Below are 22225 nucleotides of genomic sequence, written 5' to 3' on the forward strand. Positions count from 1 at the left end.
CTGCAGACAGATACAGCGCACCAGAAAAGTTCAGAACCAAATACTCTTTCCATCACTACAGTGTTGTGGTAAGAAGCACAGTACTGTTTTTATTAACGTTCAGGTAACAGCCTAGTTCGACAGGAGCTAAAGAGAATCTAACCGTTGATCCTGAGCGAAAGGTGATAGACCCTGCGTGCTGAGTAACCCCCACCTCAACCCCCAATGGGCTATGTAAACGAACGAATTTTGAAGGTAGTCAAACTTCTACATTCCTATGTATTATCCATGAGTCCAGGTTCATTCATTTTGTTAATTTCTACATGGTAAGCTATCTATAGCTATAAGCTGCATAAAAGCCATCATCACTGAATCTATGTCATTTGACAGACACCCTAAGTCAACTGCAGTCCTTTGCAGCCGCGGGGAATTCATTATAATTTAATTAACAGTACGTAAAGAGAATTGATCGGTGCAGGGTCTGTTTCAATTTTTCTTTGCTTAGAGAATAAATCGCTTATATATTAAGATGGCGTCAAGCGTCTGCAAGACAATAATTTATCCACCCTCCTGTATATTTGATTTTTCTCAGTACAACTATCCTATTGTCAAGGCTTAAATGGCATCCGTCCTAAGACATATTAGTCATCTTAGTCTTCTCTTTCATTATTTTATTTATTAAACGACATGAATAATTGATCGTTTTCAGACGTTGTAATGTCGATTTGTTCATCGCCCGAATATTGCTTTTTTCGCATTATCGAAGAGTACAGCAACTTGTCTTTTCAAAGTTCCCGTCGATGTTGTGGAATAAGTGACCCATATCCGGCTTTTTAGGCGCTTAGAAAAATGAAATGCTATTTGCTAATAGCATTACTGTCACTGGGCGTGTTTACCTTTCACGAAGACCTAGCATTTGCAGAGCAAGGTACGTGGAATGGTTGTGTTTTATGTTTATTTCGCAAAATAGTCTTTAACTTAAGGTTCTCCCACTGCATAATCCATTGCACATCGCGAATATTTTCCTAGTAATCCTAACTAGCCAATTTTGCGAGGTAACCACAAATTCTAACCTCACAAAAGCTGTTGCTCGCTCGATGCGATTGGAGAAAGGGATATTCAAGTTGATCGTTAATTATTCCTGTTTGCGAAGGGGCCGAACCAAAGGCTAGACTTAAATAAAACGCACACACTATCATGAGTATGGCTCCAAAAAGTTGAAATCCAAAAAAAAAAATGCTTCAAAGTACGATGTAAGAAATCTTTTATATGTAGAGGTTCAGAGGACGAAAGAAACAAAACATACTGCAGTTGTCGGATCTCGATGTTCGTTCCAGACGTCACCAGAAGTGTATAACCAAAGCTGAATGCAAGGCTGGCACTATGGAAAACGGAGTGGTTTGTCGAGGCTAGGACTTACAACATATTTATCATTTCTCAAGGTCAAGGGCTATGATGAAAGAAAATTCTCTAACGGCACCTTAATTAAATATGAATAGATAGGTGAAATGAAGCTATAAAAGGAGTGTTATATATATATATATATATATATATATCTTATTAAGTGTAAAATTTGATTTTCGTAAAACAGTGCTCAATACATCAGAGTAGAGCGAAGTATATAATGTGGGAGGAAAAACACAAATAAACTACAAGTTCATCCCTACAAGCCTGTTTCGTGGTTGCCCACTCATCAGGGGATTTGATGAGTGGCCCCCTGATGAGTGGGCAACCACGAAACAGGCTTGTAGGGATGAACTTGTAGTTTATTTGTGTTTTTCCTCCCACATTATATATATCTTATTAGATGTTTTGCTGTGTAGTATCGCTGTTTATTATATGGCTGTGTCTCACAAGGACTGGGAACTGCAGAATTCACGAATTTGATTGGCTGAAATCGATAATGACCACGGTCTAGATTTTCCCATCTAGACCAACATCTAGACCGGTTACATTTTGCGGTGAAAGAGTTGCAAACTAATTAATCTTATCAACCGAGCTTAGTCGGTCTGTATGGGAGAATCTTGACCTCGGTCGTGTGTACAGACCTCACTGCGTTCGGTCTGTACTCACGACCTCGGTCAAGATTCTCCCATACAGACCTCCTGCTCGGTTAATAAGAGCTAAATATATTTACGAGTTTTGCCGTATTTTGACGAGCCCGTATAGTAGGGCGAGTCAAAATACAAACAACGAGTGAAAATATAAAGCGATACTACACACCAAGACATCTAATAAGAGATTTATTATCCAACTGCTGTAGTCAATAAATTCATCAGTGAAAGATGGAGAGTGTCAGAGTTTTGCGGCCGGTCCGGCAAACAAGTTTTCTACTGTACAAATAACTGTACAATATCGCTGAATATTTTTACTGTTATTTGGACGGTATTCGCTGCAGTTGGATAATAAAATGAGTTATTCCTGCAGAGAACTGTGACGTGAAATTGATAAAGCCTTGGTAGGCGTTTCCAAAACTGTTGTTGAGTCCTGACAAAAAGTAAACACATTTTTACAATTTGGTCTCCCTCAACAATTCACTTAATGATTCCATCTTGATGCGTCAAGAGAATGTCTTGTACTAGCGAAGGTTCCTCTTTAGTTTTAATGTTCATTGGCGCTGTTTAGACCAAAATCGCCTTGATAATTTCCCTGTAAACGCATGCGCTTCTTAAATCTAGCTCTGTGGAATGCGTTTGATGAATTAATTTTTTAAGGGTGGAAAAAGCGGAGATCATTTGATAAATTTCCCTCGCAATTATTTTGTGCAGTTGTTCTTCGTCTGCGTCAGTCATTTGCATACTCAGGCGGGAGGGACTGGAGAGGAGCTCAAACCCACACTTTTTATACTGCCGATCATATTAAAATACTCTGTACTGTGATTCTTGTTTTCTGGCAAAGGGTAAAAGATATCCCTTTTTTCCTTGAGGAAGACACAGTCAGAAGTGTAGAGAAAAGAGCGAAACGCATTTTCATTACATAAAATTTAGCAGGGAAGGGAGTGAAGGGAGCTGGAGTGTCCCTGTATCTAAGCAATAGTATCGTCGACATATCTGCGGTAAAACTCAACACCCGAATTGTAATTCTCTAACCAGCGTTTCTCGTGGCGATCCATGAAAAGATTAGCTAATACAGGAGCGCCGGAGCGGAGAGCCCATGGCCACCCCATCAATTTGATCGTAGAAATTACCCAAGAAGGAAAAATGGGTCTGGGCAATGGCAATAAAAAATTACTCAGTAAGACTGTCCCGTCCTAATTTGATATCTGGGTTGCCCTTCATAATGTAGTCTACCGCTAAGTCGACAGATTCGATGAGAGGAATGTTGGTGAAAAGACTTACGACATCAAATTCCCTGGTCAAACATCTTAATTTATCCCTTTCATACTAATTAGTCTCCTTTCTTAGCTTAAATAGTTTCACACTTTTTTTGGTTCGCGCCTTCATCCTTAATTATTCTTGTTAATATCTCACTTTGTTATACTATTTATTGGATATTTTCATTTCATTTCTCACTGTACAACTGACGATGGATGATGTCCCATCCGAAACATGTATTGTCTTCAGAAACATCGTGTGTTTCACCAAAGCATCATTTCTTACTTCGTGCTGCTACGAAGCCTTAAATAATAATAAAATAATAAGCCTGAATGATAATGATAATAATAATAATAATAATAATAATAATAATAATAATAATAATAATAATAATAATAATATCGCTTTGATGAAGATTCAGCGTCGAACAAGATCTTTGGCTCCGAGCGACCCCGGGTCGCACTGTAACCAAAACGTCCCACCAATTAAGCTGAAAGACAAACTACAACAAGTGCTAGTCGCACGAAATTGCTGGAGAACGGACGCGATTCTGAAACTTCCATAACGAGAGAGTCAAGCGCAGATGTAGATGTAGACGATGAAAAGGTTTCCTCTTTTTGGCTTCACGAGGCATGGTTTCAAAAACTGTCTGAAAACGAAGAAGCCTTAACTTGAGCAACATAATACCAATGCCGCCGACGAAATCTTCTCAGTAAAATAAATCACGGCAGTTTAAATACAAACCTGTATAAAGCTCTTGGCAGTTTGTCGCATCTCGGACGATTTGACTGGTTTCCCTCGGACCAGAATTGTAGACGTCTGCTTATTTCAAGTTGTCATAAGCCACTGTTGTGGTAAACTGACCCACGCCGACATTTGTCAGTGCGGAGGGGATTTTTAACACCTAACCAGACCAATCTCATAAAAGGTTTTTCGTCTTTTTCTCGATAAAATAAAACTGCATACAGTGAAACCTCTATTAAGGTTTAATAGAGGGTGTCCGTAATAGAGGTTTGTAAAAAATTGCGCAATGTTTGTTAACGATTAACATTTAACGGCTACTCTGTACTATGATAAAGGGCCGGGTCGCACTAGAGCGAATTCAAATATTTCCAATTTTTTGGCGAGGAAAAAAATTGGCAAAAATTTCGCAAGCTCCAAATTTTGGCAGTGGTCGCATTAGACCAACATGTCGGAAACAAAACGTTACTGATTGAAATATACGTCAGAAGATCTATATTTCTCAATTAACTCTTCGCAGATTTTTCTCCACGCTGCATGTTCTTGACTCTCCGCTCTACAGCAACTCGTGATTTTCGGCCCATTAATTGGACGAGCAGTTTTGCTGGGCATGCGTTTGTGTTGTTGCTTGTGCCACTTGCGTCGAAGAAGATTGTCTCGCTGAAGCCGTCTCTTCAAATTGCTCCCAGTAACCGGATCCAGGGTACGAGTCATAGGAATTTTAATAAAACGCCGCTCATATTCCTCCTTCGCATCGAAATGACTGTAAAAAGCGTCAGATGTACCGGGTAAAAAATGATTTTGTCCCGCCATCGCACGCGCCAAACAGGACTAGCCGTCAAAGTTATTTTCTTGCCATAATTTTATCCAGACATCATTGTTTTAAAAGATATGACAGTTAAATGGTTAAAACAAACAAACAAACAAACAAACAAAATTGTTTGCTTTGCCAAAATTTCGAAGCCTCCGAGGCAACACTTCTGCTTCTTTGAAGATTGGCAAAATTTTGACAATCCGCAAAAATTTGGCAAGTTTTTGATACTGGGGGTTGCTCTTATTTTACGCTTCTTGTTGAAAGATTTATTACTTATACAAACAAAATTGCGACCCGGGCCAAAGTTCCATTTTGTTAAGGAAGCTATCCAGTGTTCAAGTTCCACACCTTTCATTATCAATTTTAATTTGTTTTTTAAATGCAAAAACATAACAGCAAAACAGCAACGATAATACGCGCTGTACACGGACTCTTTCATTGTTTGTGTGCAAATTAGTTATTTCTTAAGGTAATTATAAATTGAAGATTGTTTCTGGTTTCGAATAACTATTTCCTGAAGCAGATCTGTTGATTTAGACAGGACCAGCGGAAGCTTCTCATTCCCTTTTATATCTTGCATATTCGAGAAGCTTAATTCTGGCAAGGTAACAGTTACGAGAAAAAGAGTAAATCGAGGTGCCGGATATGGCTTAGATCTTTCCTGCGAATACCTCTTTTATGGTGATAAGTTTTCATGTGAGTGGCCAAAGACAAAATTAGCCAAAGAAGGATTTGATTGTGAATAGCTGAGCTGTACTTTGTGCAAGACTTTTAGGTGAACTTTGATCGCGGGTGACAATCATCAGGCCGAATATCGGTCTCATCGACAGTTTATTGACAGCTAAATGTATTGAGTTGTCTTTTTTAATCGACTACAGGTGTCCGCTTAATAGAGGTTTTTAACAATAGAAATTAGCCAAGAACAATTTATTTTAGTGTCCGCGTCCGTTTAATAGAGGTGTCCGCTGAATAGGGGTTTGTTATAAAGGGAAATATAACACGTTAATTTCGGGACCCGGCTAAGTGTCCGCTCAATAGAGGTTTCACTGCATAAGGATAAACATTTTTAGTTAGTTTACGCGCGTCTTCCAACGGAATTGGCTGAAAATCGGCAGGTATGTTCCAGGATACCTGCGTCGAAAACGGGTGTCGAGCTTTGTTTAATTTCGCCTCCGTTTCAAAGTTACGGCCTCTTTAGTAGAAGGAAACGTCCGCATTGAAAATATCAAACTTTAGGAGGGTGTAGAAAAAAACCAAACCACATCTGGAAAATCGCCGACACCCTTTTTGAGGGTGATGTGTGAGAAAACACTTCCTATGTTAATCGTGCCGCTCAGATAATTCACGCGTGGAAGCGAACCGGTTTAAGAGAAGCAGTGTTTCTGGGTATTTCTTTTTATATCACTGCGACAATAACTTTAAAGAAAATTTCAAAGATATGATTGTATTCTATAACTATTAAGATTTCAGAAAATGTATAGGTTAATGGGGTTTTCTTTCAAAGCGCCAGTATAACAGCGCGATTTCTACACACTGTCAATCCACCAGCCATGATACCTTGACAAGAATAATTAAGGATGAAGGCACGAACCAAAAAAAGGGTAAAACCATTTAAGCTAAGACAGGAGACTAATTAGTATGAAAGGCATAAATTAAGATGTTTGACCTGGGAATTTAAAGACGACTGCTCCCAAAGGATGTACATGGCTTTCTTGATTTTCAATTGGAAGCTTGGGGAAGCAGAGTCGAGAATTTTAAAACATTCTTCTGTCCCTAATTATTCTTGTTAATATCTCACTTTGTTATACTATTTATTGGATATTTTCATTTTGTTTCTCACTGCACAACTGACGATGGATGATGCCTCATCCGAAAAATGTATTGCCTTCATTAAAGTGCCTATTAAGTAAAAAATAATTGCTGCTTATTTGAAAGGCTTTTCAAAGTAAAGAGGAATGGCGTTTTCCTTTTTGGAATCTCATTTTTCGTCTGAGAGATATTTACGTTTTTGTAAGGAAAGTGATGACGTCATAGGTGGTTCCACTAAAACAGCACAACGCTCAATCGAGAATAACTCTAGAAATATTAAAGCAGTGTTCTTTAAACTTGGCACCAGAAATGTACATCACAAAAGAAACATAATGACACCCGTCGTGCCTACGCCGCTGGTTCTGTTTTAATTAAGACTAAAATTCCCAGATTTTATCTTAATCAAGGATCATCCACTCCCAACAATCTAATGGGGAGAGTTAAGACAATATGGGAACCATGTGTGTTCCGAGCAAGACCCTCTGTCCTACTTTAAAAGGTTGCAAATGGGAATATTTGGTTTTTCACGGAAAGAGACTGGAGCCAAGAGTGTTGCCATGGCAACAGCATAGTAGGTGTCATTCTGTTTCTTTTGTGATGTACATTGCTGGTGCCAAGTTTCAAGAACACTGCTTTAATATTTCTAGAGTCATTCTCGATTGAGTGTTTTAGAGGAACCACGTATGACGTCATCACTTTCCTCATTTGCACAATACAAAAACGTGAATATCTCTAAAACGAAAAAAGATATTCCAAAAAGGAAAACGCCATTCTTCTTTACTTTGAAAAGCCGTTCAAATAAGCAGGAATTACTTTTTATTTCATAGGCACTTTGAAAAATGAACTTCAAAAACATCTTGTCGCTCATCAAAACTATATCTTACTTCGTGCTGCTACGAGGCCTTAATAATAATAATAATAATAATAATAATAATAATAATAATAATAATAATAGCTCGTTTATATAGCGAATTAATCCATTATTTTTCCGAGGCGCTTTATAAAACTATTTCCAAAAACTACAATTTTACTCTAAGAAACTTAAGAGCCAGTGCCCATAACTATGGACCAAACAACGGCACAAGTCGAAAAATCGATTTTGCTCATTTTTTGCCCATAGATTGGCCCTAGCTAGTAAACAAACGGACCATAGTTAGTTTCTGCTAATGCAGCTTTTTTGGGGAGAAATTTGCGAAAAACGATTTTGCCCCGATTGAGCTCAAAATCTACTTCCTGTTATGCTAAATTTTCTGAAAATTTGATTGCTTTGCGCGTCGCACAGCAGCTACTTAAGAATCTTTCAATGGTCTTTACATTCAGCTCAGGTCTTCATGGTATGACTGAGCGAAAAATAAAATAAATCGAGGTTTCTTTTGAGCCCGAAACGAGATCGAACAGAAACGCAAAATATTACGATGTGTTGCAAACGAATTATAGCACTAAAAAATCGCCATATTTTTCTATGGGCTATAACTTTAAATGCCATAAAAACACTTTCTACGGGTTAACTGTACACCCACCTGTTTGAAAATCAAAAAATATCTCTGGGCAAATGGTTTTAAGTCGCCCGCCTTGGCCTGTGCTTCTCATAGATTTTTGCCTGAACCGCCGTGAGAATGTAAACAATTGCATGACGCGGGCGGTCACCGTGAATACATAATTCGTTTCCAACAAACCGCAGATGGCTATCTTAGAACATTTGGGTGAAAAAAAAAAAAAAAAAACATAGTGGACCACTTTTAACTTTAATATTTTGAAAGTCATCGCTTTGGAAATTTCGTTAATTAAAAACGCCAATTAAAAGCAATTTACTTGGAGTTCGGGTGTTACTGCTATGTCGTTTTAAGCTGTCGTTCTTTCTTTGATCATTTTAATTACAAGAGCGAGTTTTAGAAAGAAAATCGTTCTAAGTTCATTTGTTAAGCGTGATGACATGTTGATATTGTTGGTTTGTAGCCTTACGTTATCTGAAGGAACGCTACAGTGATTAAATTTGTATTTGTTGATTTCGACGGATCGATTTTCGGGTTAAACCTTTTTATTTGTACCAACACATTTAGTGCCTTTTCTCCGGCTAAAAAGTCGGAAAAAGTAAAGTAAACAAATCCTAAAAGTTTAAATCATAAATAAGAGGCATCGACAGTGCGAGGGTCTCGGTAAGCTGTTAATTTGAACAATTACTGTGCTGGACGGATTGCTTTCCATGTTACGCACGTACTATACATATAGTTCATTGTGCGCGAATGTTTCTGTTTCAAACAACTGAAATGCTGAATGCTTTTTTTTCGTTTTTTCTTCAGTCTTAAAACTTAAGGTTAGAATTAGGCTAAACCCTAAACGGTTTTGGCGGCCAACCTATTTTTGGCTAATTGCTTAATCAAATTATATTTATATTTTATTGAAATTCGCTCTTCCGTGACCGACTTCCGCTAACAAAACAAGATGGATGTTCGTTGTTCATTTAAGACTACAATCCTGGTCAAAAGTGTTGGGACAGTTACGGCAGATGACTTCACAGGCAGCCTCTCTTAAGACCAAAACCGCGCAAGCCCACCTACCCCCCTCCCCCTGTCAATGTTGATAAAAAATCTTGAAGAAAAAAATCCTTGACAATAGCTTCAGAATAGCCACGTTTCAAGAATTGTTCGCCTCCTAGGACAGTATTCTCGTACTAAAGAGACGAGAAGATAGATATTCACGTCTAATTCCAATAATAGCGATTTTTCAGCAATCGCGTTTGGTTCCAACACAACTGTCTAACCACTTTCTGGTGTCCATTTTTCCTTTTTTTCCCATATCCGATCTAGTCTTTAGAATAGCTTCGTTTTCATGCAACATTGCTAGGGGGGAGGGGGTCAATTGCACTTGCTTCTATTCATCTTTTGTTCTAAAACGTTAAGGACGTAGTTGAAATCGAGGGTTTTAGCGCGCAAAAGGGGGAGGTGTCCCAACAACTTATGGCCAGGATTGTAGGTTTACACTAGAGGAAATTGTTCCGGATTCGTGATGAATTCGGAACGTTTTAGTGCCGGATTGATTTTGCCGTTTACACAAAAGTGGACGAATCCGAAATAAAAACTCCCCGGTTTGGTCGTGTCTCCGGAGATTTTGAATCCGGAATTTAAAGTGGGAACTTTGAATCCGAAAACTTTTGAATCTGGAGAGTTTTGTCGAGTAAACGATTTTCTCTCGAATCCGGATATTTTTCCGCCTGTGATCTTTTGAGTTTGCGGTGGAACGAAAACGGCAGATCGAATTACCTGATCCAGTCGTAGTCGACTCGTAGGCACATTGATGGCCATTTGATGGCGGTCGCTGGGTGATTACCTCGTGCAGTTTCAGGTGTAGGTAATCACTTTTATAATGGGTAATGCCATACTCCTCAGAAACCCAATTTATACTTTACTGCGCAGATGACGACGATGGCACGATCGAAAACCTCGACGGTTCTAGATATTAAGTAAAGACCAGAATAAATACCTGGAGAGACCTGACATGATGGACAACAGTACCGTGGTCAGCGAGTTGAAAAAAAACTGCAGACTGTCTCAACCTACCCGTAGCCTTATTTTCGGAGGCATTTTGTTTCTCGTTGTCGAGGCAACAAACTGCTTGTTAACCATTTCATCATGAATGTTCCCGGAGTTATCGTCGTGTGTAAACGGTTAAGAATCCGAATATCCTTTCACTGTAAACCCCTACTAATCCGAATACTCTAAAATTGATGAATCCGGGAACTTTTACGAATCCAAAAAAACTCCTTTAGTGTAAACCTAGTCCTAGATCGACCACTGTAATGTTTATTTGTCTACCAGTGTTATGATCTGCAAATTTCAGTTAATTGATCAAACAACCAAAGTAGAAAAGATGGATTTTTCCCAGTATGATCGAAACTTAACGCAATTTCTTCCTGGGCTAATTCAATTCAAGAAATTCCGGGTTTTCTAGCTGAGTTTGAGCATATTGTGTAGGTACAAATTTTCTACACAGCTAGAAGAGCGGAGATGCCATCACGCAGTTAGTAGTTTATAGAAATTATGGTATTTCCACTTGACTTTATTTGTCAGTCAATGATTAAATTGCCATAAACCATAGAGGATTGGTTAAGTGTATCTCTAAAACTGCCACTATATTGTAAGTTATCAGTGAAATCAATAAAATAAACAAGTGTTAAACTCATTTCCCGGAGTACTGTAGCAACGTTCTTTATCAGGGATGTCGTGGGTGTTGCAATGCAAATGAAAAAACATATATATTTATACTAACTTAAACAACAACAACAACAACAACAACAAAACATTTTCCATTATTTTATCTACACAACGTTTCAAAAATTGCTTTCATCGGATTGCTGGAAACGAATATTTTACTCGAGAGTGGCTATCCGCGTCACGCAATTGTTTACATTCCAACGGCGGATTTTGGGCAAAATATATGAGAAACACAGGCCAAGGCGGGCGATTGGAAATCATTTGCCCAGAGATGTTTTTTGATAGCCTAACAGGTGGGTGTATATTTAACCCGTAGAAAGTGTTTTTATGGTATCTAAAGTTATAGCCCATAGAAAAATATGGCGATGTTTTTATGCAATAATTCTTTTGCGACACACTGTAAAATTTTGCGTGTCAGTTTGATCTCTTTTCGGGCTCAAAACTAACTTTGATTTATTTTATTTTTCGCTCAGTCATACCACGAAGACCTGAACTGAATATAAAATCCATTGAAAGATTCTCAAGTAGCTGTTCTGCGGAGCGCGAAGCAATCAAATGTTCGGAAAATTCAGCAAAACCGGAAGTAGATTTTGAGCCCAATCGGGTCGAAATCGTTTTTGGCGTATTTCTACCAAAGAAAGCTGTATTAGCAGAAACTAACTATGGTCCGTTTCTATTCTTACTAGGACCTATCTATGGACAAAATACAAACGAAATCAATTTTTCGACTTGTGCCATTGATAGGCGATTTAGGTCCATTTTTATAGGCATTCACTCTTAAAAAAGAAAAAAATTCCTTACCTCGCCATACATGAGATCTTTGCTAAAGTCAGCCTACACCATTACACTGTATAGCTACAAGCATAGTTTAAAAAGTTTTTTATATATATTCACAAGTTTACGAGTTACATTTCTGCTCTGTGTTTTTACACTATACAAGTAATCGTAACCAAGCAAATATTTTCAAGATGAAACATTATGAATTATTTCAAAATATTGCGTTTCTTTCATGGAAAGGGTTAACAGTGTTCTTGTCACCTGCAAGCCTAAATTTACGAGGAAAATTACAGCTAATGAACTGTCAATGCGATACTGCCCACGACGTTGACCTTCGGACGTACAAAATAGATAACTTAACGTAAAGTTATGCCGGCTTAATTTACGGTGGCTGAAAACAGTTTCCAGCTCTTTGAAGTGGTACTCTATGATCAAATTTAAGAATTCTAAATGTGGCCAGAAAAGCCTTTAATATCAGGGAGGTCTGGAACCCAGTATGGTGCCATGGCAACAAAAATGTTAGGGTCATATTGTGGAACACCTCTAGCAGAATCGCACTGCCAAGAATCAATTATTTCTGATTCAGTTAGCTGAGAAATCTTTGTTCATCATATTTGATCAACATCCGGTTGAGTTTATGACGTCATCACTTAGCTAATTTGCATATTTTTAAAACTTGACTATCTCTGGAACGAAAAGGGATATTTGAAAATAGTAAACAGCGTTTTTTTGTCTCGTGCAAACTACTTGTCTATGTTTCAAAATGGATTTGATTGGAAATATGCGATTTTCGTCTTACCACTTTTAAAGACTTGAAGCCACTCTTTATCAATTGATGCTACAATCATGGTATCAAAACTCTACTTAATCATTGGTAAACACGTTGTTATCATTTTCGTGACAAAATAGGTTACCATAACAACAGCATGATCCCTTTAAGTCTTATAATTCAAAAACGGCATGGTGAAATATTTATATTAATAAATTTTGATTAGTAAGTTAAGACGCCATAGGGTTCAGAGCCACATTAAAGCCTTGAAAATTTAAGTTGGCTGTGAGTCTTATGTACAGAATTTTTTAAACTTTGCCAAAACCTCTCTCTTAACCCGCTGATCAAAATTTGATAATATAAACAAAGTTTCAAAGTGTCGTTTTTGAATTATGGGCCCTAAAAGCTATAATTAAGGGTGTTTTTAACAGGCCATACTGTTGCTGTGGTAACCTATTGTGTCATGAAAATGATAACAAGGTGTTTACCAACGATTGGGCGTTATTTTGGATAGCATGATTGTAGGATCGATTGAAAAAGAATGGTTTAATAACCTATCAAAATCTAAGACTTGGAAAGTGCTGGAAACTTTTTTGAGCCACCTTAAGACACATACCATAATCTTATACCGGAGTTGAATCAAATCTGTAGATATAACAAATTAAAATTCTAATCCTAATTAATAATGCTAAGAATCAAAAATAATGGAAGACTGTAAGAATGAGGCTGGTTATAAAGATAAAACCAAGGAACTCTTTCATTGATAAAGGATCTCCGTACATTTTTGATGCTCTTTTGTAAGAATTAGTTAATCTATTCGTAGGCACGTGCAAGCGACATGTCAAATTCACTACTGTAAAGGATGGCTATTCTCTTCAGGGTCACGTGATTAAAAACCTTACTCTACATTTGGATACACGTAATCCCTGCAGAAGTCAGTGTGTTATGGAGAGTCATTGCGTGTCAATCAACACTGGTCCACCAATAAACAACAAAGTGATATGCGAGCTGAGTCATTCGGATTACTCTTTACACCCCGAAGATCTGAAACCACGACCAGGCTTTACATACACCAGCACTGAGGTGAGAGATTAAAATTCAGCTTCAGGAACTCCCCATCATAAATTTAATAAAACAATTAAAAAACCTGAAAGCAGTTTAGGGCTTCCAAGAATTGACAGGTCAAATATTTCCTATGCATGAAGTCAGCCGGAAACAGGATTCAAACAGAAGACTTCTGCGATACTGGCACAAACACTTATCAAGGGGACTGTGTTATGAAACCGCAGCTAGATAGATACAATTATAGACCATGATCCTTGAGGGCGCTTAGCAAAGTAGCATCCAGTGACAGATCATTTTGCGCTCACAACCCATTTTTAAATTTTTGAACTCCCCTACTCCACCATTCGCCCCCCCCCCCACCCCCCTAACAATCGAAAGAACAATGTCGCGCCTTTGTAAAGATCTGTTTAAAACTCATCTATGCTTCATCAAGTCTAAAGAAAAGAAATGATGACAACGACGGCGTTTGGACATTTGACCTTAACTAGCGTGTATTCCTAAGATTCTTTTTCTCGCGCTGTAGTGTCTTTAATACATGAACACCGTACAAAACTCCGAGTTACAACACACACATGGTTACAACGCAACGTAATAATAATAATAATAATAATAATAATAATACGAGGCCATTTAAGGCGGGATGATAAGGAGCAGAAGTAATGTGCTTGTTGCCGTTCCTCTTTAGGAATGACTTGAATTCGCTGCTCACAAAATTGGACCCACTGTCGGACACTAAAATCTCTGGTAGACCCTGTGAAGCAAAGGTGGTCCTTAGCTTTTCAATAGTGGTGCTCGATTTGGCGGATTTCACACATGCAATGGATGTCCATCCATTTAGAATGTGCATCAACGATCATGAGAAACATCTTCCCCGTAAAAGGACCCACATGACCTACGTGTATTTGAGGTCAGGGACGGCCTGGCCATTCCCAAGGGTGTAAGGGTGAACAATGTGGATCCTTTTTGGTGGCTTTGGCAGGTGACACAGCTTCTAACCTTTTCTTCCAAACATTTGTCCATATTCTAACATGTCCTCTCTTCCCTGGCGGGGTATTATGACCCGGGATCCCCCCAAGAGACAGCCAGCATGTACACTTAATTCCTCTCTCTCCTCGCAAAATAATGCTTCAAAGCTTCTTCTTCTTAAAGGACTTGGGAAAGCACTGGATCACGAGCTGTCCACAACTTCACCTTAGCGGTGTCTACTGGGCAGGTATTGATGGTCTCTAGAAGGCGTATAACGTCCCCTGGGATGGGTGTGGTCTGTGGAGCATCCGGAGGGGTAAACAGCCAAGAGCGTCTGCGTTGCCATTTTGTTCACCCGGGCGATAGAGCAGCTCGTATTCGAATGCAAGCAAAGACAATGCTCAGGCCTGCATCCTGCTCAAGGGCATGCATTAAAGGTGTGGCTCGTTCAGGGCTAAGTAGCCCCAGAAGTGGTTTGTGATCTGTGTAGATTTTGAAATGAAGCCCAAAAAGAAATTGAAGGAACTCCTTCATTGCAAAAGCTACAGCTTGTAACCCCTTTATCCAAGTGGCCATAGTTTCTCTGTTGTGGAGAGTTTTCGTGAGGAATATATAACTAGTTTCTCTGAGCGATCTTCCATAACATGGGCCAGCACTGCCCCAATACCATAAGGGGAAGCATCGCAAGATACCACCAACTATTTCTTGGGGTCATAATGCATTTGGAAACCTGATGATCGGAGCCGATTCTTGGCCTTTTCAAACGCCTCTTGCTGCTTTGTTCTCCATTTCCAACTGGTATTTTTCCTCAGTAGCTCCTGCAGTGGCTCTAAGGTTGATGATAACTTGGTCATAAACTTGCCATATAAGTTTAACATCCCCTGGAAAGACTTCAACTCAGAGCGTTTAGTTCGAATTGGAGCCTCCTTGATGGACTTCACCTTTGCGTCAACTGGGTAGAACCCTTCCGCGTCAATGACGTGCCCCAGGTACTCCAAAGCGGGCTTCATAAATTGGCACTACTTAGCTTTAAGTCGCAAGCCAACATAAGAAATAAGCTCCAAGACTCTCTCAATGTTTTCTAGTTGCTCTTCAGATCAGGGCCCCGTGATAAGAATGCTATCTAGCAGGACTCCTGTTGAAGGGATTCCTTCCTAACTCCATACGGAAGACGGTTGTATCTGAAAAGGCCTTTTATATGTGTGTTAATTGTCAGAAAATCCTCTGAATCCTCATCTACGAGCGTCTGTTTATACGCATGGCTCAAGTCTAGCTCGGTAAACGTACAGGTCATCAAGCTAAGAAATAGGGTAGCCATCCAGTTTCGATACCTCATAACTGGAACAATGAGTGTGGCCCTTTCGGAATATTGGACGCGATGAATGGTCCCTACCTTCTCCTGAATGGTCCCTGCCTTCTAAGTCTTCCCAGGTCTTGTTCAATTTTCTCCCTCAGAGAGTATGGCACTGGTATGGCTTTATGGCAAATGGAATGGCTGAGAGATCCACGTGTATTTGGGTCTTTGTACCCTGTAGGGTCCCCAGACACTTTCCAAACGGTGGAGCATGTTTCTGCGGAATGCCTTTAAGCCGATTACCGTGCAAAGTAAGCTTCTAAATCCTTTCCAATTGAGCTTAATCTCTTCCAGCCAGTTCCTACCTAACAGAGCTGAGCCTTCTAGGAGAAGTGGGAGGGAGTATTCTTGCCCTTCGTAGCTTACATCAGCTGTTCACGACCCTTTGGGTTTGAACTCTTCACCAATGTATTTACGGAGGACAATTCTTGATTTCTCCAATGAAAGGGCACTCTTCTCTGAAACAAATTTGTCGTATATTCTCTCAGTGATCGCTGACAAAGAAGCCCCTGTGTCAACTTCCTTTTCCAGAGGTTGCCCACCAACACTTAGTTGTACTTTGTATGGTGCGGGGCGTTTGCTGCCAAAGGAAAACTAAGAATATGTGCCCAGATCTCTTTTCTCTCCCCGGGGTGTTCTCTTCTCCCTCTGGTGGGTAGTCTGAGGAGTATCTGACTTCTTATTTGTACTAGGTGGGGCTTGTTTATTTTTCTTTCTGGCCTGGCACACTCGAAATAAGTAGCCTAACGTGCCACAGCCATAGTATTTCGCATGCTTGAAATGACAGCTCTCTGGGTAGAGATGACCGTCACAACGATCACAAATTATTTCCCCAGCTTTCTCAACTTTAGGATTTACCTTGTTGAGAGGATCATCTTCTTCTTGAGAGTTTCGAGACACCTTTTGTCTGAGAGAACCAGATCGAGCGCTTGCTTAAGGGTTAATTTCGGTTCAGCCAGTAACCGACGCTGTATTCTGATGTTGTGGACACAACATTCAAGTCGATCACGTAGCATTTCATCTAATTTTGCCCCAAATTCACAGTGTTCGGTTAGGCGTCTTAACTAAGCTAAAAACATCGCAATTGTCTCACCTGGTTGTTGAGAGCGAGTGTTAACCTTGAGCTGTTGTACAATGGTCGAAGGTTTGGGCATAAAATGATCCTGGGCGAGTTGCGCTAAGGCCTCAAAGCTTTTATCCTTCGGATCTTCCGGAGCGACAAGACTTCGTATGAGCTTCTAGGTTTTGGCTCCCACGCTAACCAGAAAGATGGATCTTTTATTGACAGGATCCGTAATCTCGATGGCTTCGAAGAAGTGGTTTACACGCTCTATGTAATGGCACTAATCTTCCGTTTCGCTATACTCATCTAATTTCCTAAACGTAGGCATTTTCGGTGCAAACTTCGATTCCCTCTTGTCTACCAGATCATGGTCGTTCGATCGTGTTCCACGTCGCCAACAATGTAGTGTCTTTAATACATAAACACGGTATAAACTCCGAGTCACAACGCCACACATGGCTAGAACGCGACGTAGTTTGATCGTATACGATCTCGAGTCACGTGACAACTCCACTAGTCCCAGGATTCCACACGCGCCCCTTCTTTTTCCATACAGTTTTAGTTTTATTGGAAACATATATCAATCGCTCGGGAACGTTTCACCACATTTCCAAACACCTCGACATTGGTCAAAAATACTCCGTAGCGGGTCCTATTTTCAACTCTCTTCTTGGTGTTTCGACTTTTGGTAAAACACGGTCTCCCGTGTTTGATATATTTCGTAGGGATCAATGATGATGCATTAGGCTCTTCCGGACAAAATACCGCGGATCAATCACAAGTTCCCTCACTTAGAAGTTCTCTCGACAGGATGCACACTAATCAGGCTGGTTATGGAAAATAAATATTCTACATGTAACTGCGGCGTAATAATAATAAGATCTTTAAAAATATGTCTTGGACAGCTTTCACTTTCTTTGGCATCGTCGCCACAGAGTTCGTGCGTTCAAACCCGTTGAAACCTGAAACAGTATTTGAAATAGTATTTAAAGTTAGCTTTGTTAATCATACTTTGATAATTGCTAAACAGTATTTATATTCTTGCAGACGGAACAAATCTCTCCCTTCAATTAAAATATTATTAAAATTCCAAAATTAAAATGATTCCCCAGCTTGAGACAATTATCGCAAAATCAAATAATAAATTAAAAGCTCACAATATGAAATAGGGCGAGTAAAAAACAATTAGATTGATATAGAATCTTGTGTTGTTGCTGCGCTGTACTAGTAGTATATCTAAAAGTAGAAGAGAGTTAACTGAGGTGTGTGTGCGTGTGTAAATGTATGATGTACCGTGTCTGTTTGTTTATGAATTATGTGTGTTTATAAAAAATTGTAAGTAACCTCAAATCAATAAAAATTAATAAATACAAAAAAAAAACGTAAAAAGAATTAAAAGTTAGCTCTTGATACAAAACTGACTTGAGTCTTGTATTTTGCTTTCATCAGAACGCGTGCTCTAGCAATCCTTGTGTTAATGAAAGGACCTGTCTGAATGGATTTACTGACAAGAAATACCATTGCGTGTGTCCAGCTTACCTTACTGGAGAAAACTGCGAAATAGGTAAAAAGAGGGAGTACTTTACTGCCTTCATAAACTACTTTTGCACCGTTTCTTAATAGCACTAGAATCTTAGATCTTAAAGGGAAAAATGCACTCTAAACACCAGTAAAATCAGTTTAAACTAAATTTCTTCGGACAAGACCAAAACGCATCGTTTTGTTAACATTAGTTCTTTAGGTCAGCACTGTTACAACAACATTCTTCTAAAGACAATAAACTGAGGAAAATGTGGCTATTAATGCATTGTTATTTTCTTTCGTCAGCGTTATTTCAGACCTGCAGGGAGCTGTATGGCAACTGTAAATGGTAAGTAGTAGATTGAACAGAATATCAGTCAAACGCACAGAAGCTGTATGCGTTTGGCAAATTTAGTGATGGAGATACAAGAGTGGACACAAATTTGCTAAACACGAAACTCGCTGAAATCGTCGATGAAAAATAATGTTAAAACACAGTCTCTGTTTTTATTGCGAAGGAGTTCGAAGATACAGTTTAAGTAAAATAGATCGCAGGGAACTCGAGGGTGGATAAGTGGATAAGTTGGCATACAGCTGATGAACAAACTCAGAAATATTCTTTGTGTCATTTACCCATTTTCCCAGGAGAAATCGCCACGTCCTCGTATTTATTAGAAGTGGCAATTACACGCGATAAAAAAATCTTATAAATGAAATGATATGTCTTTTCGATATTTTAGGAGGAGGCGATTCGCGTTTTCATAAATATTTTAATGTTCATCAGGTGTAAAAGGAACAAAGCTTATTCCCTGAAGCTGGGATCTGCAACAGTTCCTGTCTATTGTCACATGACTGATGATGACCTTGGCTCATGCGGAGGTGGTGGATGGACGCTGGTCATGAAGATCGATGGTAACAAGGTAGTAAACAGCATTCCACAGTTGAATAAGCATTACATGTTGTTATTTTGATGTATTGCTTTCCGCGCGATTTCCAACAAAGTAAATAATTAGTTTGGATTTAGCGTCACCCCGAGTAATAATAAATCATTTCCCCAGATCAAACCAAGATCGTTTGTTCAAGTATCAACTGTCCTCACGGAAAAGTACTTTTCCATTTAGAACACTGGTCACGACACAAAGTAAATTAATCAATCTAATGAGATACTGTCCCTTATTCCTGTGAGTAGATAAAATCGTCAGGTTCCTTGAAGGAAAGCTTAAACAAGAAGACTTTTCTCTCTGCACATTTTCTGCAGTCCTTATTGAGTGGGACTGCTTATTTTTAGGGGTCATTCCTTTATTTCTAGTTTTTCTGTTTTTTTGTTTTTTTTTGTTGTTTTTTTTTTGTTTTTCTTTTTTTGCTACACTTTATTGCACTTAACCAGTAATTCTTCCAGAGAACTGAGTGAATTTTGACTTAGATCGTCTTAGCACAGGCTTAGTCTCAGTCCTGGTGCTGGATTATAGAGAAAATTCATTAACACTATTTTTCTGCTGGCACGAATCGAATGGAGTACAGTCATTTCGCAGCAGCATTGGCTAATTTCAAAACTGTTTAATTTTTTTTTTCCACAAAGAGAACTTTCCATTACAGTTCCAGTCTTTGGGTGAACCAAGAATCATTCAACGTTTCTGAGGGAGAGACTGGGCTTGACTTACAAGAGACTAAACTACCGACCTACTGGAACACACCCTTCTCCAAGATCTGCCTTGGTATGAAGATCGGCCATCAGATCAACTTCATTGTCATCAACAAGCAGGCCAACTCTCTGTACTCACTGATCGCTGACGGCCAATACCGCAACACCTCACTAGGCCGTAATACGTGGAAGAAGCTGATTGGTTCATAGGCCTCCTTACATTTGAACTGTAACAGGGAAGGGTTCAATGTTGTTTCTGACACTGATTGGATGTCAAAAGCAAGAATCGGTTTGCTTGGTGACGATAATCCCAACTGCAACAAAAGTAAATCTAGAATCGGGTTCGGTACAAGAGGATATCCACATGACGGTGTTACCTGTGGAAACACAGCTATCAACGGACCAGATAATGGAGACAAACGCATCGAAGCAATGGGATACATTTTGGTGCAGTGATAAGGAACTGATAAATTGAACTTGATTTTTTGTCTTTGTTGCTGTAGTCGATTAGAGTCGACGTTGAAAGGTAATACCTTAGTTATACGTGACGAAAAAAATAGGTATTTAACACAAGCAGAAATTTTTTAGCTTAAGAGGATCTTGTTACCGGCCTGAGAAGCAAGTATTCCTATACCTCAGGATGACATAATAAGCAATTAATTAATCAATACTGAAGGAAATTAAACTTGTCACAAAAGAAGTAAGAAATGTTTTACCGTTAGTGTTACTTACATGTAGTAACAGCTTAACTTAAAGAACCGCTTTGCTTAATTTTATTTATCTATTTTATTGTTTATTTTGGGCTGCTGTATATAATCATACAACTGCGGTGGTATTGAAGTGGTAATTTAATTTACGTGTATAGAAGAGAGTAAAGTTTGTGGTATCAATAAAGAGTTGTCATCTCACGTTTTGACTCATTGTAATACGTTGAAGACATCTGCCGAGAGCAGAGAACGCTTTTTATAGTTTTGTTATGAATACTGATTACGGATCTTTAATATTCTTAAGTTCTTAGTTTACCAGGAGTCCAGTCCAGTTGCCTCGGATTCCAGTTGCCTCAGATTCCAGTTATTCAGAAATGAAGACTAATATCCAGTCATGACGTGGTTTTTGCTCGCAGCCGAGTTCCATTCCCCCTCGACAGTGTCTCATAGGCGCGAGGACTAGGTACGAGAACTTTAGTTTTCGTTTCTAGGCTTTCCCCTTTTAAGGTGGCTCAAAACAGTAACATTTCCGCGAGACGCCTGGGCTCTAGCGTGCAATTCAGCACGAGGCATCACGCGATTAGACCTTCTAGAAGTCTTTTCCAATAATTCTTCCCTGGCCTGTCGCTCGCGCTTGCCCTCGCGACTTCGTCGCTAGAAGATTACCCTCTCGCTTCGCTCGCGGGAGGTAAAGAAGTCAAGGATTAAGAAAAGGCCGACTTGTGGCAAATCTACACGCGATCAGCCGAGGGGTCGCGAGATTTTAAGGACGTTCGCGCTAATTGTTTCTGCGCATCCTTACTGCGCACGCAAATTCACACGCCACTTCATGCATGAGAGCGCGCGCTAAGTAATTAAGTGAACAATGAGAGGGCAGATGGCCACTGCTATAGCTTTGCCTGGATGTAACGATCTTGGACGTTGACCCCTATTTTTCTTTTGATGGATCATTTTCTCTACCGTTTTCTACGTTTAGCGAAACAATGAAGAAACTCTATTGACTAGAAGTTTGAGTTTTTTGCAAAATGCACCATCGAATTCAGTTCTTTTTAGCTCATCGTTTATCTGTGCGACGGTTTCAAATGCCTCTTGAAGGGTTAAGTTTTGTGAAAACGATGGTAACATTTGGAATTATTTACGCAACAGATCCATTTCTACAAAATATGACTAAGATCGTTTGGCTCCGTTGACTCGCCTTCGATATTTTTAGCTATAAACCCCTGTAGACCATGCTGAATTAAGTGCACCAACTTTTTCAAATCAGGGTAGTTTTCCACACGCTTTATCTTTGAAACGAAGTCGATGACCTCCAATTTTTTTTTCTGCATTTCTGATACAAGTAACTCATTATCTGACTGCAGTAGAAAATTTAAAAAAAACCTATTGACCGGAAAATTCTTAAGTTTGCAAAAATCAAAACAAAAATGGCAGCGCGAAGCGTACTTTCCGCCAAGTTTAGTAAGCTGTTGGCGTTATCAGTTATTTTTACCCTG

At 39.3% G+C, this 22225-nt stretch overlaps 1 pseudogene across 1 annotated transcript; it reads left to right on the forward strand.

The window, feature by feature from the left end:
- Positions 1–714: 714 nt before the first annotated feature.
- LOC110052678 (putative skeletal organic matrix protein 5) lies at positions 715–20933 on the forward strand (annotated as a pseudogene). Its single transcript, XR_016207981.1, has 6 exons — positions 715–907; positions 13238–13497; positions 18312–18426; positions 18690–18732; positions 19168–19303; positions 19963–20933. The product of XR_016207981.1 is annotated as a putative skeletal organic matrix protein 5 (transcript).
- Positions 20934–22225: the final 1292 nt, after the last annotated feature.

The sequence above is a fragment of the Orbicella faveolata genome, unplaced genomic scaffold (assembly GCF_042242905.1).
Source record: "Orbicella faveolata isolate gen_17 unplaced genomic scaffold, um_ofav_v1 contig_24, whole genome shotgun sequence".
NCBI lineage: Eukaryota > Metazoa > Cnidaria > Anthozoa > Scleractinia > Merulinidae > Orbicella > Orbicella faveolata.